We start from the raw sequence: 7,618 nt of genomic DNA on the forward strand, positions 1-7,618 counted from the left end.
GGACATAATATATCCAAACTGGCACAACTACCTTGAAGAGGTTCTGGAATATTCCATTTGTAATTGTTTCTCTAGATAAATCAACTGTCTTATATTTGGAGCATGTTAAAAAATATTGCCTTGTAAGTCTTTTTTTATTTTTTTAAGTCTCAACCACTAAGCATTCAAGAGACTTTGAGAGAATATTGGTGTCCTGAAAAATTATGTTTGCATTAAAATTAAGCAGGATGCTCATATTCTGAAAACACTCTTAAGTCCATACAAATATTGCTTGCGTTGTGGAACTCAGATTTCTCCTACTGGCAGTATGACATTTGAAGAAAATTTGTTATGAACGTTTCACAAAAATTTTGTTTTGTTCCTTCTTCATTAACCTTTATGCATATTTTTCCATTTTCTTCCTTTGTTGTTCTGCTGCTCTATTTTCTCTAGCTGCTATTTCCTGCTGCCTCAGAACTTCTTCTGCTTGCCAGGCCACAGCTTCTTCCTGTGCATTTGTATTTTTCGTCATATATCCAAGACACCTAATTCAGGAAACTGATGAATAAAAGGTGTGTTGTGTATAGCTGCTGATCTACTAGAGAAACATGTGCTACCATCTGGGATGCCAAAACTGAATGGTTCTCTCTTTTTAGTAATGATTTTATGAGTCTTCCTAATGACTGGTGTCATGCCCTTGATGGTCCCAGTTGTTCCAAAGCATTTTATTGAGTTGCCGCATTCCCATCCCCTCTTTCTGTCTTTACACTTGCAGATGCATCTTCACCCCAGGAAGTCCTCCCTTCAACATCTGTCTGCTTAGAAAGTGATGAATAATCAACTGTTGTTGGCAAAGTTATTTGATCTCCATTTAATTTCCGTCCTCTGCCAGATATGCATATTAATCACCTTAGGAATGAGAATACTGTTGCCGGGCAGGTGTAAACTTTAAATAATTGGGATTGCGTGATGGACATGGAGGGAATCATGGTGGGGCCTCTGAGCTCCCTCTGGCCTGTACACCCAGTGCCAGTCACCTCCTCCAGCTCGTGCTCCACTCCTCTCCTCGTGGTTTTGATTTGCATTTCCCTGATGACTAATGACGTTGAGCATCTTTCCATGGGTTATTGACCATTTGCGTATCTTCTTTGGAGAAATATCTATTCAAGTCCTTTTAAATTGGGTTGTTTTTTTGTTGTTGTTGTTGTTGAGTCTTAAGTGTTCATTACATATTCTGGATACTAGGCCCTTCTCAGATATATGACATAGGTTGAAATATGTACCCCAATTTAGACCCATTCTTTATCTTAGTCTTAAGATGTGAACCCATTGTAAATAAGATCTCTTGAAGATGTTATTTCAATTAAGGTGTGTCCTCATTCTGGATAACTGAGTCCTTTATAAGCAGAGGAAAGTCACAGATACAGGGAGAAAGAAAATCACAGGGAGGAGCCAGAAGCTAGAAGTCAATGGACCTGGAAGAAAAAGGAATCTCAGAAGGGGAAGAGAGAAAGAGAGGGGCAGAAAGAATATTTGAAGAAATAATGGCTGAAAATGCCCCCAAATTTCATAAAATAACACGAATTTACACATTCAGATCCTCAACATATTCCAGGAAGGATAAACAGAAAGAGAACTGTACCAAGTCACTTCATAATCAAATTGACAAAAGAAAGAAACTTGAAAGCAACAAGAAAGAAGCGATTTGTCACATGTAAGAGATCCTCAATAAGATTAACAACCTGAGGCAAAAGCAAAGGGCTTCTCAGCCCTTTTCTGAGCTTGCAGCTTGTCCTGAGCACGCATGTGGCTTTCCAAAATCCCTGGTATGCATGGGAACTTTCTAATACCCTAATTTCTCAAAGAAACTGTCTTCCCCACTTTTCCTCCTCCATTTTCAGGGCTCTTTTGTTCACCTCAATTGTAATCTTTCGCTTAAGGCAGCTGTGTGTTGCTCTTTGCCTTACGATGCATTGAAGGAATGCTACTTTTCTGTCCTAGTTCCTACTTAAGGGAAACGGAGATAAGCACCTTCCATCCATCCTTCAGGTATCCCCCAGACTGGATAGAACTGACAAGCACAATTCTTTGTTAATAAAGTCTTCTCTGTTCCCTCAGCAACCAGAGACCAAGGTCCCACACTGGGAACGTGAGCTACCATCTTCAAGACTGGGGAGGAGGGTGGGACAAAGGCAAATAAAAACATCACAAAGTTTCCCCACCATTTTTGAGCTTGCTTTTCTCTTGATTCAGCATTTGCTTGGTTGAGTCAAACCTTTGTTTTCAGAGTTCTGAAAAAAATTGCTTCTGGCAGTTTTTGCTTAATTTTTCAGTTTCTGTGGAGGGATGGGCCCTTGGTGCTACTTACTCTGCCATTTTTACTGATGTCCTCCTTCCTATTCTCTTTGAAAGTATGTACTTGAAGCGCACCGCAGTCAGGTTTCACCCACACCACTGAACCAAGCTTGCCTATTTTTAAGTCACCTGTGACCTCCTCATTGCTAAAACCAATGTTCAATTCTCAATCCTCACCTTCCTTGACCCATCAGCATCATTTAATGTTTTTCTGTTTTTAAGTTCCAGAACCCATGCTCTTGTCTCTCCTGCTTCCCTTGTTGTTCCTTCTTGGTCTCTTTTCTTGTTTCTCTCCTCCTAATCAACCTGGAGTGCTCCAAAACCATGGTGACCAACTTGTCCTAGTTTGCCCAGGAATTTCCCAGTTTTACAATTGAAAATCCCAAATCATGGAAGACTTTCAGTCCAGAGCAAAGGGGGACAGTTGGTCACTCTATCTGGAACTCACTGCACAATCCTCTCCTTTATCTTACATTCACTTGTTTGAGCATCTCAATTACTCGCTCAACTTTAAGCACCTTCCATATGCCAATAACTCCCAAATGTGTAACTCCAGCCAGAACTCTCTCTTGAACACTTTCTGACATCAGAAGTTCTAATTGACTTCTCAAATGTAGCCAGTCTTATGTTGAACTCCTATTCTCTCTCCAAACCTGCTGCCCCAGCAACTTTCCCCATATCAGTGGCTGACAACTCTGCCCTTGCAGTTGCTCAGGCCAAATATCTTGAAGTGACAATCCATCAGGAAATCCTATTGTCTGTATCTACAAAAAGAATCCTTATCACAACCCATATTGCTATTGGTCAAAGACATCATCTTTTTTTTTTTTTTTCAATCCTGCAACAGATTCCTTAATGGTTTCTCTACTACTTTGCCTCCTTCTTTGTCTCTTCTTGATAGAGCAACTAGAATGATCCTTTTAAAATATGTCAGTTCCCATCACTCAAAGAATAAAGGACAAAGCCTTACAATAGCCTAAAATGTCCTGTTTCATCTGGACCTCCCAGGACTTTTCTGGCTTTCTGTGGTCATAGGCCCATCAGCAGTCCCTTGTCCCACTACCTGGCTTTCCCATCCTAAACCATCATGCTGTACTGCTGGGGCACTGACACCACCTCTCACCCCATCCTTACCCATCCCTAGAGCAAAACAAGCATGAGGTCACAGGGATAGCTGAGCCCATCACTACGGGGAGTGTTGACCCAACAGAGACTGAATGGATTTGCACAGGTCACTGCCCTTTTACCCATACCCATACCACATCCCCACATGCCCCAGAAAGAAGGCCCTGATTCATGCCTGGTTTGCTCATTGCTACCAAAAGCAGCCACATGCTTGCTCCTGAGGACAGAAAAATGCACAGAGCACCCTCTCTCCAAACCTTGGGCCTCACTTCTAGGCCTCCTCCAAGTATCCATCAGAATTAAACACCCTCTACTTAGGGTATTTTGGTTACCTCCCAAAGCATAGTCCTATGGAGCGTTTACTTTCCTGAGCACTCTCATTCCTGCACTGCTGTGTACGTACTTTCCGCTGAGTGAGTACACCACTCAACCACTCACCCCACACCTGGCCCTCCCAATACTTTCCTTGTGCTTTCTGGAGCTCCCTCTTAGAGATCAGAAAATTCCACCAACCCTTCTCTAAACATTCCTTCTACCACTTTGCCTTCATTGAAACCCTTCTATCTTCTTCAAGCAGTAACCCCCTTCAGTCCTCTCAATTAGATGCTGTGTATACTCTTAAAGGCTTTATTTTCCAAGGTTCAAGTCAGACTCAGTGTCCCTTTTATTGCCCCAGGCTACTTCCCAACTACAGTTCTCTCATTGTTTCAGGTTTATAAAATTTATTTTAATGGAAAAAGGAGTAAAAATGCTTGGGTGAAATTTCAAATAGGGTGTTAATTGGAAAGTAAATATCTTTTCTTCCCCAGAACCCAATCCCAGCCACCCACTTCAATATTAATGTGTGCATGACTGCATTAGTACATGCACATCTGTGCTCGTGTATATACACATTTACAAGAGGACACACACCTGTATTTTTATACTAGCACATACATGTGACACATGTATGTATACACTTACAGGCATATTTGTTGTTATAAAAACAAGAACATGTTATTCACACTTTTACTTTATCAATGAACTGTTTTTGAAGTGTCATATACATACAGAAAAGTGCACAAATCAGCTTGATGAATTATGTGAAGTAAATACACACATGTACATTTCTTCCATTACTTATTTTCACTTAACACTCTATTGTGAAGATCTTCTCAATCAACACTCACTTTATTTCAAACTCACTTTATTTAATGAGTCCATTCCAGGACTAAATGTAGAATTTATTTAGCTAGCTCTGGATCTTTAAGCCTTTCCCAGTAGAAAAACTTTACAAAAATGCTTCAATCTTTGTGCATGTGTCTTTGTGACTTTGACCACATTTGTGAACATATCAAAACCCGGAAATTCTGGGTTCCCTCACCTTTTTATGCACACACTTCCACAAGTGTGCTGTTTCTCAATGACCTAAATATAAGAGATAAAACTATAAAAATTTTAGATGATAACATAGGGGCAAATCTTCATGACCTGCAATTTGGTAATGGTTTCTTAGACATGAGACCAAAAGCACAAGCAACAAAAGAAACAACAGATGAACATGATTTTATCAAAATTAGAAACTTTTGTGCATTGAAAAAAATTATCAAAAAGTGAAAAGACAATCTAAAGAATGGAAGAAAATTGTTTCATACTATATATCGAATAAAGGTTTAATATAGAGAATATATAAAGAACACTTACAATTCAAGGAAGAAAGACCAACAACCCAATTAAAACATGGACAAAGGACTTGAATAGACATTTCTCCAAAGAAGATTTACAAGTGACCTATAAACACATGAAAAGATGCTCAACATCAATCAATAGCTGTTAGGGAAACACAAATTAAAACTACAATGAGATACCTCTTCACACCCACAAGGATAACTATTATTTTTTAAAAAATGGAAAATAACAAGTGTTGAGTGTTGGGGAGGATGCAGAGAAATTGGAACTCTACTGCATTGTTGGTGGGAATGTAAAATGGTGCAGCTACTGTGGGTTCTCAAAAAATTAAATATAGAATTACCATATGACCTGGCAATCTCACTTCTAGGTATATACCCAAAGAGAATGAAAACAGGGTTGCAAATGGCTACGTGTACACCAATGTTTGTAGCAGCATTATTCGTAACAGCCCAAAGCTGGAAACAACCCAAGTGTCCATCAATAAATGAATGGATAAACAAAATATGGTTCTTACACACAATGGAATATCATTTGGCCATAAGAAAGAATGATGTTATGAGACTTGCTACAAGAAAGTAACCTCAAAAACATTATGCTCAGTGAAGTAAGCAAGGCCCATAGAACAAAAATTGCATATTACTTAGAAGAGTAGAAATAGCAAATTTGCAGAAATAAAAAGCAGATAAGAGGTTACCAGGGAAATGGAGAAAGGGAAAGTGTTTGTTAAAAAAAGGTGAGTAAGTGAGGAAAAAAAAAAAAAGAAAAAAGATTCAGTTCTTGTTGTTGTAAATCTTATTTAAATTCTATAAAATCCTCCAAGGCAGGTGTTGTTATCCCTATTTTACAGGTAGTAAGTGGCAAAAATGGATATGAAACCTTGTCTGCCGCCCTGTTTGTTGAAACAATCTGCCAAGGCAGGCAGAGGAATATATACCCAATGCTGGTAGGAAGAAAGGAACCAAAGGAGAGACAGGTCTAAGTAGGAAAGTAATATAATTAAAGTCGTGTATTTTAAAAATTGGTCTGGTATTGCTATTTGGGTGGGATTAAAGGAGGGGAAACAAATCAAAGAAATCATCTAGAAAGCAAGTGCTACTCTCCACAGGCTTATGTGGGGACAACGGTGTAGCAGAGAATGGACAGAAATGGGCTGGATTTGGAGACATTTAGAAAAGGAAACTGATGTGAATGTTTGGACCGACACACTGAGGCTATTGCAGTAGCTAACAGAGTCAAAATACATTCCAGACTTCGAGGCTGGGTGAATGGGGAACTGGGGGGTTGACCTTGAAGCCCTGTGGACAGGGGGTGGCTGGCAGGGGACGTTGGGGCTGCAGCCAGGCGTGGATAGAGGAGGACGGGGGCCAGAAGCACATTTGGGAGTTCTGCCCAGGAGGGTGTTAGCCAGTCATGAATGCAGAGGAGTGCTTCCGAAGAGACTGTGGGAGCAGAAGGCCACAGTTTGAGGCCACTCCTCCTTTGGGGTGGGGGTAGAAGAAGATCCAAGATACAAATCCAACAACAAAGAGCCCAAGATTGGAGGGCAACCAAGACAGTGAAAGACCAGAGAAGCTAAGGGCACCGTATCAAAGTCATGTTACTTCAAAGATTTTTATATTCTCCAGAGTATTTAAAATTAAGGGCAGTATAGATAATATTCAATTTAGTGTGCTTGGCTAAATAATATCATTAATAATAGGGCTTTCTTTTTAACATGGAAATTTTTGCAATTAAGCCAGGATGTGACATGTCCCATAAAAAGAAAGACTAGAAGTGGTTCCAAAATTAAGATAAAAAGACCAATAATTACAGAACAGCCAAATAGGTCTTCAGGCAAACACAAGTCCTGCTTCAGAAAGAAGGTGTTTGGAGGCCGGCCATCCATTTGCTTGTCATTCCTGAAACTATAGATACTTTTAGAACATTCTGTCCTCAGCCAGCTCCCTTGACTTCCAGTCCCTTCTCTAAAATTACAGCTCCCAGAGATAGCTACCCCCAACACTGGCTTTTCTCCAGGACCGGGGCAAGTAAATATTGCTTGGTGACTTTTCTTTTAAAATTGTGAGGTTTTATTTCTTTTAAGGTCTTAAAAAACCCACACAGTCATTTCTGGAGTTTCAACCATCTCTGTCATTGGTATGCTGGGCTTTAAAAATATTTGGGAGCTCTTTAAAAATAAGAGCTCACAGATGTGAAATATCAGCTAAACAGATAAGCGAAGGACGTTAAGCGTAATAAAAGTGAAAACCTCCCAGATGTGGACATTGTCCGTCAAGCAACCTTATGACTCAGAACACAGTCAGACAAAGGGCTCTCTGGGGCTACAAAAATGGAGGTCCCCAAAGTCCAGGGCCTCAAAGGTCACATGTGCTAGCAAACCAATCAATATTTCTTGAACCCTGTTCTACAGCAAGGTGCTCGGTTTTTGCTTTTCTTAATTCTTATTTTACCAACAATTAGTTCTCAACCTACAATAAATCAGAAGTAG

General features: G+C 39.9%; 1 pseudogene; it reads right to left on the minus strand.

Annotated features, from left to right (window-relative positions):
• Positions 1–328: 328 nt before the first annotated feature.
• Positions 329–956, minus strand: LOC119511813 (annotated as a pseudogene).
• Positions 957–7,618: the final 6,662 nt, after the last annotated feature.

This window comes from Choloepus didactylus, chromosome 16 (assembly GCF_015220235.1).
Source record: "Choloepus didactylus isolate mChoDid1 chromosome 16, mChoDid1.pri, whole genome shotgun sequence".
Lineage (NCBI taxonomy): Eukaryota > Metazoa > Chordata > Mammalia > Pilosa > Megalonychidae > Choloepus > Choloepus didactylus.